Source organism: Chanodichthys erythropterus, chromosome 11 (genome assembly GCF_024489055.1).
Source record: "Chanodichthys erythropterus isolate Z2021 chromosome 11, ASM2448905v1, whole genome shotgun sequence".
In the NCBI taxonomy this organism is placed as follows: Eukaryota; Metazoa; Chordata; class Actinopteri; order Cypriniformes; family Xenocyprididae; genus Chanodichthys; species Chanodichthys erythropterus.
The window spans coordinates 562,932-575,258 of NC_090231.1; the positions used below are offsets into that span (position 1 = coordinate 562,932).

Consider the following 12,327-nt stretch of genomic DNA (forward strand, 5'->3'; position numbering starts at 1 on the left):
CAAGGCCACACAATATGTCTGCATATTTTCACAGTTTACATATTTTTCATTTTTAAATAAAATATTTAATGTCAGGACGATTGCAAAAAATTAAATAACCTTATGGTGTCCAGAAAACAATTTCATTAGCACATCGAGTTTAATTTATTGACTTTTTAATGCTTAGCGTCAAATCTACTATAGTAGTAGTATTAAGCTCGTGATTTTTTTACGGGAGTGAATACACATAAATCTGCCACATAAACCAGCATTCTCAAATGGGCTGGAGGTAGCATGTAAGAGGTTCATTTGAAGTAAAGTAAGATTAGATACATATTTGTGTACATTTTTGTGATTTCACCGGAACGAGAGTGCTCAAGTGGCGTCTGTCATTGCTAAGCAACCACGAGCTGCGCTCTCATGAAGCGGACATTTCAAGAAAGGAAGACTGGGTGTGATTTCAGATAACATAAACTTTAACAAACGAATGGTATGAATGCACTGCTAGTCAACTGGAGATTTACTCATCTGTGCAGCGAGATGTTTTATACAACCCTAAAACGGTAGTATCAAGTTATGTTCTTCACAGTATTGTCAGTAATTGCTCTTTTGAAACGAAACAATTTTTCGTTTTTATCATTGTATTTTTTCTATTGAATTTTTTTTATTTATTTAAAAAATCATTTTTGTAAATGTATTTATAAAGATAAAATATGGCCAAAGTCAATTTAAGGGGCAAATAGTATCCTTTAATGGAAGGGTGCAGTGGAAAGGTATGCAGAAGGATTAGTAACTTACTCCACTTTAAAAAGTTTACTAACCACTGCTCTAATGCATCTGTTTTGCATGGTTTATTGTGTAAAAAATATTAGTAATGACCAGGGGAGAAATTATGCATATGCGTGGATTTTAATTATAAACAAGATGGATATACAACGGTACTCTTATATTGAAATGTATGTCTTACTATTGGAGGCTGCTCATTCGATTTCAGATTAGGGAGATGAAATACACTCTTACAACAGTCTAAAATATATTACCATATATACACTGCAATATAAACATTTTCATAAATTATAAACAGCAATCGCTTAGCATAAATGTGGGATATTCTTTGATTGTGAACTGCTCTAAAGCGGTCGCTGCCTATAGAATGCTAAACAGCACCACCTTTTGACAATGAAACGCAGCGCTCATCTTAAATACTGGCGCCAAATTACAGCATCCTCACTCTTCTTCGAGATGGCGGATGACAGAGTAACTCGTGTCTGGATTGTTGGTAGCTCAATTATTCGAAGGCTGTATGCTCACATCCGTGAGCAGGGGCTCGACAGGAACCTTGGTCTTCGCTGCAGCATAATCTGGGAGGGCAGAGGAGGCAGACTCTGGGAGCAGTTGCTTCCAGTGTTGAGGTCTCTCAGGGCCAAAGCACCAGCTCCCGACATCTTGATCATTCACCTCGGTGGGAACAGTTTATGTCGGGAGGGCCGCAATCACCTGGATTTTCTTCGGGAAATGAAGACGGACCTGGCGGAAGTCTTAAGGTTGCTCCCCAGAACTAGGCTTCTTTTCTCGTCCATTCTGCCTCGACTGAACTGGCGTGGGCAGATTGCTAGGTCTGCATACGGCGTTGAACGGAGGCGGCGGTGGCTGAACAGGGCGGTTGCAGGCTTCCTGGCAGAGAGACAGATGCGCAGCGTTCGTCATTCCAACATCGACCTGTCGCATCTGTCCAGGGACGGTGTCCACCTGAGCCCAGAGGGGAATGAGCTTCTGCTGAGTAACCTCAGAGAAGCTCTGCAGGTAGAAGTCCGAAGATGAAGCCGCCAAATGTCCTTTTAAGGGCAGCAACGGCTCTTTTAAGAGCCACCCATTAATTCAAATTAAGCGCATTTTTCTTCAAGTCTCCTCACATTACATAATTATTTTTTTTTTTTATCATATGACACATGTATATTACAAACAATGATAAAAAATCGTATGACTTTAATATAATAAAATTTGTACTGTTAGACTCGCGATTCTTCACATTGAATTAATACATAAAACCGCCAATAATTTTTGTGTTCCTGAGTGGTCTCGGGGTTAGCGATTTCGTTTAGCATGCAAGAGGTTCAGGGTTCGAAACCACCCTTGTACAGCATTTTTTCTAACACTTTATAATAAAGGTTCATTAGTTGACATTAGTTACTACATTAGTTAACATGAACTAATAATGAACTGCATTTCTACAGCATTTATTAATCTTTGTTCATGTTAATTTCAACATTTACTAATACATTATTAACACCGTGTTAACATTAGTTAATGCACTGTGAACTAAAACATCTTTATTTTCATGAACTAACGTTAACAAAGATTACTAAATACAGTAATGTATTGCTCATGGTTAGCAAATGTTAGTTAATACATTAAATTTGAACTAATGGTCCTTAGTGTAATGTGATGATATTTTTTCCAAGTAAAATCAGTGATTAATGCTTTAGTTCAAGATCATGATGGCGCTTAAGTTTCAGGAAAGGAAAAATGGATTTTCAGGTGTGCTCTTTTGTTGCAGGTGAGAAACTAGTCTGCAAATATAACCATAGTAACTGTGTAGCCATACCCTAGCAACCATTTAGTGCACCTTAGCAACCATATTGCGATATAAAGAAGACATATCTCAGCTCCACGACATCGTATAGACATGTTGGTTGGCTCCCTATTACAGCATCCTAGCAACCGAGTGGCGAATTTTGCCACTGCAAGCACCATTCACATTTTCTTCAGGAAATGTACATTCTAGTTAATGGTGCTTGCCAAAGGCAAAGCTCCATTCTTATTCTCCTGCATACTTATTATTATTCTTCTTCTTCTTCTTCCACTTTTTCGTCTGCGCGCTACTCCTCCCGCAGCTTTTGTCCTAGACCCATGAATGAGGTGTCAAATCGACCGGCCCATTGAGGAGTGGTGTGCTATGACTTTTATAAGCGATCGGGTGTACGATGTTCGTCCGGCGGGCGAAAAAGTAGCCGAAAAATCCCATAGACTTAACATTGCGACGAACTTTGACGAATCATAGCTCCTAACGAGAATTTCGTAGAAACATGTGGGTTACCACGTTTGAAGAGGCTGACAGGCTCTCTCAGACCATACCTCAAAATGGGGTGTAAGTTGTACCCCTGGGGCGCAAGAGCTGCCCAAAGTTGCCCCATAGACATACTATGGTGAAGCCGTGCCCATGAACCAGGAAGTACTGTGTTTTTCCTACTATGGGAAATTACATAGGGATTTTGTATTGAACATAACTCTGGATTGCAGTGTCATAGAGACAAGGGGGTGGGCTTATTTTACTCAGGCAACCAATCAGTCTCTCAGGATCAATGTGAAGCTATCAAGCCACGCCCTAGCAACCATATAGAGCACCTTAGTAACAAGCTCCATAGACTTCCATTGAAAAAGATCAAATTAATATTTTTGGATAGAAGTGTCATAGAAACATGAGGGTGGGCTCATTTGACTCGGGGCAGCAAACGGCCAATCACGAATCACCTTCAACACTTCATAGCCACCCCCTAGCAACCATTTAGAGCACCCTAGCAACCCAAAGCATAGAGGGATATCTTCAAATCTGAATTTCATACAGGCATGGGGGTTGATTTATATCATTCATACTGGCAAGCAGCCTTTGGTGTATCATCATTGGCAGCTGCCAAGCCACTCCCTAGCAACCAAACAGAGTACCCTAGCAACCATTTTGCAAGACCTATATCTCTGCAACAGAACATCGTAGAGACATGGGGGTTGGCTTATATTGGCAAGTAGCCTTTGGAGTGTCATCATTGGCAGCTGCCAAGCCACTCCCTAGCAACCAAACAGAGTACCCTAGCAACCATTTAGCAAGGCCTATATCTCTGCATCAGAACATCGTACAGACATGGGGGTTGGCTTTTTTGACTCATGCTAGCAAACTGTACTTGCAACATGCTACACATGCTAGCAGTGAATAGCTACATGCTAATAGTGATTAGCTAAGTGCTAAAGTGGGCTGAGAACATGCTAAGAACTCTATAGAAACTCCATAGTAAGTATCTGTGACAACTCCCAACCACCTAGTAACACCATAGCAACCACCCAGGTTACCATAGCAACCGCCTAGCAACCACCCAGAACACCCTAGCAACCGCCTAGCAACACCTTAGCAACCACCCCAAGTACCTTAGCAACCGCCTAGCAACACCCTAGCAACCACCCAGGTTACCATAGCAACCGCATAGCAACCACCTAGCAACCGCCTAGCAACACCTTAGCAACCACCCCAAGTACCTTAGCAACTGCCTAGCAACACCCCAGCAACCACCCAGGTTACCATAGCAACCACCTAGCAACCGCCTAGCAACACCTTAGCAACCACCCCAAGTACCTTAGCAACTGCCTAGCAACACCCCAGCAACCACCCAGGTTACCATAGCAACCGCATAGCAACCGCCTAGCAACACCTTAGCAACCACCCCAAGTACCTTAGCAACTGCCTAGCAACACCCCAGCAACCACCCAGGTTACCATAGCAACCGCCTAGCAACCACCCAGAACACCCTAGCAACCGCCTAGCAACACCTTAGCAACCACCCCAAGTACCTTAGCAACCGCCTAGCAACACCCTAGCAACCACCCAGGTTACCATAGCAACCGCATAGCAACCACCTAGCAACCGCCTAGCAACACCTTAGCAACCACCCCAAGTACCTTAGCAACTGCCTAGCAACACCCCAGCAACCACCCAGGTTACCATAGCAACCGCATAGCAACCGCCTAGCAACACCTTAGCAACCACCCCAAGTACCTTAGCAACTGCCTAGCAACACCCCAGCAACCACCCAGAACACCCTATCAACCGCCTAGCAACACCTTAGAAACCACACCAAGTACCTTAGCAACCGCCTAGCAACCGAGTGGCGATTTTGCCACTGCAAGCACCATTCACATTTTCTTCAGGAAATGTACATTCTAGTATTGTAATTACTATTCACCTGAACAAAACTTTGGCGCGTAACTCGTCCCGCACCGTTTGTCGTAGACCCACAAATGAGGTGTCAAATCGACCGGCTTATTGAGGAGAGGTGTGCTATGACTTTTCTAAGCGATCGGGTGTGCGATGTTCGCACAGCGTACGAAAAAACGGCTGAAAAAACTCCCATAGACTTAACATGGGGGCCAAATCTGTGAGATCATATCTTTAGATCAGAAGGTCGTAGAGACTTGGGGCTGGGCTCTTTTGACTCGGCCTATCAAGCAGCCAATAACTAATGACTTCATAGCCTCACCCTAGCAACCAATTACAGCACCCTAGCAACCGGGTGCCGAATTTTGCCACTGCAAGCACCATTCACATTTTCTTCAGGAAATGTACATTCTAGTTAATGGTGCTTGCCAAAGGCAAAGCTCCATTCTTATTCTTCTGCATACTTATTATTCTTCTTCTTCTTCTTCTGGACACAATTTCTGCGCGCTACTCCTCCCGCAGTTTTTGTCATAGACCCATGAATGAGGTGTCAAATCGACCGGCTCATTGAGGAGAGGTGTGCTATGACTTTTATAAGCGATCGGGTGTACGATGTTCGTCCGGCGGGCGAAAAAGTAGCGAAAAAAATCCCATAGACTTTGCATTGGGACAAACTTTGACGAGTAATAGCTCCTAACGAGAATTTCATAGAAACATGTGGGTTACCACGTTTGAAGAGCCTGATAGGCTCTCTCAGACCATACCTCAAAATGGGGTGTAAGTTGTACCCCTGGGGCGCAAGAGCTGCCCAAAGTTGCCCCATAGACATACTATGGTGAAGCCGTGCCCATGAACCAGGAAGTACTGTGTTTTTCCTACTATGGGAAATTACATAGGGATTTTGTATTGAACATAACTCTGGATCACAATGTCATAGAGACAAGGGGGTGGGCTCATTTTACTCAGGCAACCAATCAGTCTCTCAGGATCATTGTGAAGCTATCGAGCCACGCCCTAGCAACCATATAGAGCACCATAGCAACAAGTTCCATAGACTTCCATTGAAAAAGATCAAAGGAATATATTTGGATAGGAGTGTCATAGAAACATGAGGGTGGGCTCATTTGACTCGGGGCAGCAAACGGCCAATCACGAATCACCTTCAAGATATCATAGCCACGCCCTAGCAACTATTTAGAGCACCCTAGCAACTCAAAGCATAGAGGGGATATCTTCAAATCTGAACATCATAGAGGAATGGGGGTTGGTTTATATCATTCATACTGGCAAGCAGCCTTTGGTTTATCATTACTGGCAGCTGCCAAGCCACTCCCTAGCAACCAAACAGAGTACCCTAGCAACCGTTTTGCAAGATCTATATCTCTGCATCAGAACATCGTAGAGACATGGGTGTTGGTTTATATTGTCAAGCAGCCTTTGGAGTATCATCATTGGTAGCTACCAAGCCACTCCCTAGCAACCAAACAGAGTACCCTAGCAACCGTTTTGAAACACCTATATTTCTGCATCAGAACATTATAGAGACATGGCGGTTGGCTCTTTTGACTCATGCTAGCAAACTGGACTTCCACCATGCTACACATGCTAGCAGTGAATAGCTACATGCTAATAGTGATTAGCTTAAGGTTTAAACATGACACAAACTAGTAAAAATGTGTTAGAATAATGCTAGTGGCATGTTAATTGTGTTAGCATGATGCTAGTAGCATGCTAATCATGTTAGCATCATGTTAGCAAACATGCTAATCATGTTAGCATCTTGTTAAATACATGCTAACAACATGGTAATCATGCTAGCATCATGCTAGCATTATGCTAATGATGTTAGCATGTTGCTAACATTATGCTAACATGATTAGCATCTTGTTAAAATCATGCTAAAAACATGGTAATCATGCTAGCATCATGCTAGCATTATGCTAATCATGTTAGCATGTTTGCTTGCATTATGCTAACATGATTAGCATCTTGTTTAATACATGCTAGCAGCATCTTTAGGGTGTTAGCATCATGCTAGAACATGCTAATCATGTTAGCATGTTCCTAACATAATGCTAACATGATTAGCATTTGGTTAAAATAATGCTAGCAACATGGTAATCATGCTAGCATCATGCTAGCATTATGCTAATCATGTTAGCATGTTGCTAGCATTATGCTAACATGACTAGCATTTTGTTTAAAACATTCTAGCAGCATGCTTAGGGTGTTAGCATCATGCTAGCAACATGCTAATCATGTTAGCATCTTGTTAAAAACATGCTAGCAAAATGGTAATCATGCTAGCATCATGTTACCATGATGCTAATCATGTTAGCATGTTGCTAGCATTATGCTAACATGATTAGCATCTTGTTAAAAACATGCTAACAACATGGTAATCATGCTAGCATCATGCTTGCATTATGCTAATCATGTTAGCATGTTTTGCTAACATTATGCTAACATGATTAGCATCTTTCTAAAAACATGCTAGCAGCATGCTAAGGGTGTTAGCATAATGCTAGCAACATGCTAATCATGTTAGCATTTTGCTAGCATTATGTTAACATGATTCGCATCTTTCTAAAAACATGTTAGCAGGATGCTAAGGGTGTTAGCATAATGCTAGCAACATGCTAATCATGTTAGCATCTTGCTAAAAACATCCTAGCAGGACGGTAATTATGTTAGCATAATGCTAATCAAGAGTGCCGAGTTTTGCCACTGCAAGCACCATTCACATTTTCTTCAGGAAATGTACATTCTAGTATTGTAATTACTATTCACCTGAACAAAATTTTGGCGCGTAACTCGTCCCGCACCGTTTGTCGTAGACCCATGAATGAGGTGTCAAATCGACCGGCTTATTGAGGAGAGGTGTGCTATGACTTTTCTAAGCGATCGGGTGTACGATGTTTGCACAGCGGACGAAAAATCGTCTGAAAAATGTCCCATAGACTTAACATGGGGACCAAATCTGTGAGATCATATCTTTGGATCAGAAGGTCATAGAGACTTGGGGCTAGGCTCTTTTGATTCGGCCAGCCAATAAGTAGTGACACAGCAACTTCATAGCCACGCCCTAGCAACCAATTACAGCACCCTAGCAACCGGGGCCGAGTTTTGCCACTGCAAGCACCATTCACATTTTCTTCAGGAAATGTACATTCTAGTATTGTAATTACTATTCACCTGAACAAAACTTTGGCGCGTAACTCGTCCCGCACCGTTTGTCGCAGACCCACGAATGAGGTGTCAAATCGACCGGCTTATTGAGGAGAGGTGTGCTATGACTTTTCTAAGCGATTGGGTGTACGATGTTCGCACAGCGTACGAAAAAACGGCTGAAAAAACTCCCATAGACTTAACATGGGGGCCAAATCTGTGAGATCATATCTTTGGTTTACATGGTCATAGAGACTTGGGGCTGGGCTCTTTTGGCTCGGCCTATCAAGCCGCCAATAAGTAGTGACTTTATGGCCACGCCCTAGCAACCAATTACAGCACCCTAGCAACCGGTGCCGAATTTTGCCACTGCAAGCACCATTCACATTTTCTTCAGGAAATGTACATTCTAGTTAACCCTCTGGAGTCTGAGGCTGATTTTGGGCCCTGGAGAAGTTTTGACATGCCCTGACATTTGTGCTTTTATCAGTTGGTTATAAACATATTAATGACAAAAGTGTCATTACACTGTATTCAGCACAAACTAGGCTACCATAATATGTGAGGAACATGTATGTACATGTTTGTGTTTTTAAAGGAATAATGTTTATGCGTGGTTATTGAAAAAACAAAAAAAAAAAGTAACTGAAACAATACCTAAAAATGCATACTAAATGTTTTTTCACAAGACTTTTGAGAATTGTATATTTTAGTGTAGAGTTTTTGCTTCAAAATGATGTGGAAATGATCCTCCCTACTCTGACACATAAAACATTGTATTGATTTTAAATTTCTAAGACACTTTTTGTTTAGGTAGGCCATATGCGAAGAGGTGTGACTCTTCATGAATAATGAAGTGATTTACACCTGGGGAGATTAAGACCCTGCCCCTAATGAGCCGCATAATGAGCCATTCAGTCAGGAATGTGACTGAGTCAACTAAGAAAATGCAAAGACAAGACATATCATTGTTTTTTTTCTTTTTTATTTAAAATAAAGTTAACAATATAATCCACATATAAACTAGGGTCAAAGGCACATTTTTTGTGTATACAGGCAAATAAAGGTAAGGTTTATAAAAAAAAGCCCACTTTTACACCCTATACATAACCTGCTTGATCACATATAGATAATCTTTGCAGCCCAATGGTCAGTGAGAGGTGGTGAACAGAGAATCTGAACAGTCACACATCTGTGTGCCATTTTTGAAAACAGTTCAACTGAAGACACAAGTAAATGTCACATGCCTGGCATTTCCAAGGTGTGTCTTGCTTTTTACCAAGCTGTACTTTGCAAAGCATGCAGTTCCGATGACCAGCGGTGGCATTATTCCATGCATCTGATGTCAGCTCTGCTCCTGGAACCGGTACATGGTCACTTTTGGTCCGTTTTGGAGCTGCTTTCTGTGACGACACACCACAGAGCTCTGCAAATATATTATCATCAAATATGAATCTTATTAATATTATCATCAAATATTATCATCAAATATGATGATTTGCTACTTATGAAACATTTCTGAACAATTGTAAACAATAAATGTTTCTTGAGCTGCAAATCATCATATTAGAATGATTTCTGAAGGATCATGCGACACTGAAGACTGGAGTAATGATGCTGGACATCACAAGAATAAACGACTTTGTGAAATATATTCAAATAGAAAACAGTTATTTTAAATTGTAATAATATTTCACAATATTACTGTTTTTACTGTATTTTTAATTGAATAAATGCAGCCTTGGTGAGCAGACGAAACTTATTTTAAAAACATGAAAAATCTTACAGATTTCAATATAGGCCTACCATATAGTGGGTAAAAGTGTACTTACTCAACTGTGTTGCTGCGTGCCCTCCTAGTGGGAATTGCAGGTGAATGTGAGAGTGATGGATCCACATTCCTAAAAAAATGTAAAAAAAACCCAGTTATTATTAGCATATAAGATAATACTCTCATACCATTAGCTATGCATAACTGACAGGAAAGTAACAGGTATACAAGCATGCTGTATATGTCTGTCAATTGGCCATTACCGGACAAAGTGTGCGAATGTGTAAACGTTTACAGTCTGCTATATCAGTTAGCACATTTAGCAAATAGCAACATGTTCGCGCATTTCACAACCAAGCATATTTTAGCACATTCACGCCTATCATATACGGTACTTAGATACGCTATATATATATTTATAGATAGATGTAAATATAAGGCAAATATAGATGTACGCTTGTATATAAAAAAAAAACACGTCAAATAATTTGAGTATATCAACAGAAAAGCATTCTATTTATAAGCATTTTTATGAGATAAAGTTATATATATATATATATATATATATATATATCTATATATATATATATATATATATATATAGATATAGAGATAGATAGATAGATAGATAGAAGTAAATATAAGGCAAATATAGATGTACGCTTATATAAATAATTTAAGTAGGCCCTATATCAACAGAAAAGCATTCTATTTATAAGCGTTTTTATGAGATAAAGTTATATATATAGTTATATAGATAGATGTAAATATAAGGCAAATATATGTACGCTTATATAGAAAAAAAAAACACGTCAAATAATTTAAGTAAAACTAAATCACTTACTCATCAGAAACTGTATCTTCAGCTGGATCAAGTCGCTCTTCAAAATGCAGACGTTCATCGTCAGAGTCGTGTTCTTCTTCCGAGGAAAGAGTGAACTTCCTCACTGTCCAGGACCATCTGAAGAGCCTGCTCACCTGTGTAGTGTGCCATCTTCCAAACGCGAAGGACAGCGAATGAATCTGATGAAACTTGATGCTTTTTAAGACGCTGTTAGGGGCGTTTACAGTTTGCATAAATCGCCTCAGCACATTATCTTATGAATAGAGCGCTCTGCGCGTGGGCGGGCACACATTAAAGATAATTAGGTCAGACAGGAGAAACAGTACCTCTCTTTACTTTTATACTGATTACATAAAGGGAGAATATTTGTTTTAGAATTTATTTGTTTTGTTTAAAAGTAGACACTTAAAGCTTTCCAAAGACATATCTCTCATGTCCATGTAGCATGTATAAGCCATCTATTTTAGTTACTTTTAGTGACGTTTTAGAACGATGTTTGCAGAGACGGAGACGGCAGGACAGCACACCCTGTATATTTTATTTATTTTTAAAAAGCACAAAGTTTTATTTTGATTGTGAGTGTACACAAAAAAAAGAAGACATTCTATAGTTTCAATTGATATATTACTTATGTCTCTATGACAAAAAATGACGGAGTATTTTAAGTCTGTTTTGCTGCAATGTGAAAAAAAAACTGCAAAACGCGCCGGCGCGTTTTTAGACCTCAGAGTGTTAATGGTGCTTGCCAAAGGCAAAGCTCCATTCTTATTCTCCTGCATACTTATTATTATTATTATTATTATTATTATTATTCCACACAAAATTTTGGCGCGCTACTCCTCCCGCAGCTTTTGTCCTAGACCCATGAATGAGGTGTCAAATCGACCGGCTTATTGAGGAGAGGTGTGCTATGACTTTTATAAGCGATCGGGTGTACGATGTTCGTCCGACGGGCGAAAAATCGTGCGAAAAATCCCATAGACTTAACATTGGGACGAACTTTGACAAGTCATAACTCTGGATCACAATGTCATAGAGACAAGGGGGTGGGCTCATTTTACTCAGGCAACCAATCAGTCTATCAAGATAATTTTAAAGCTATCAAGCCACGCCCTAGCAACCATAGAGAGTACCTTAGCAACAAGTTCCATAGACTTCCATTGAAAAAGATCAAAGGAATATCTTTGGATAGGAGTGTCATAGAAACATGAGGGTGGGCTCATTTGACTCGGGGCAGCAAACGGCCAATCACGAATCACCTTCAAGATATCATAGCCACGCCCTAGCAACTATTTAGAGCACCCTAGCAACTCAAAGCATAGAGGGGATATCTTCAAATCTGAACATCATAGAGGAATGGGGGTTGGTTTATATCATTCATACTGGCAAGCAGCCTTTGGTTTATCATTACTGGCAGCTGCCAAGCCACTCCCTAGCAACCAAACAGAGTACCCTAGCAACCGTTTTGCAAGATCTATATCTCTGCATCAGAACATCGTAGAGACATGGGTGTTGGTTTATATTGTCAAGCAGCTTTTGGAGTATCATCATTGGTAGCTACCAAGCCACTCCCTAGCAACCAAA

The 12,327-nt window shown here is 40.5% G+C and overlaps 1 long non-coding RNA gene across 1 annotated transcript; it reads right to left on the reverse strand.

Annotated features, from left to right (window-relative positions):
• Window positions 1-9,462: 9,462 nt before the first annotated feature.
• On the reverse strand, window positions 9,463-11,457 carry LOC137030818 (uncharacterized). The gene is made up of 3 exons (XR_010896463.1): window positions 10,744-11,457; window positions 9,961-10,029; window positions 9,463-9,554 (listed from the first exon to the last, which is right to left on the reverse strand). It is a non-coding gene; the product is annotated as an uncharacterized lncRNA (long non-coding RNA).
• Between the last annotated feature and the right edge of the window lie 870 nt (window positions 11,458-12,327).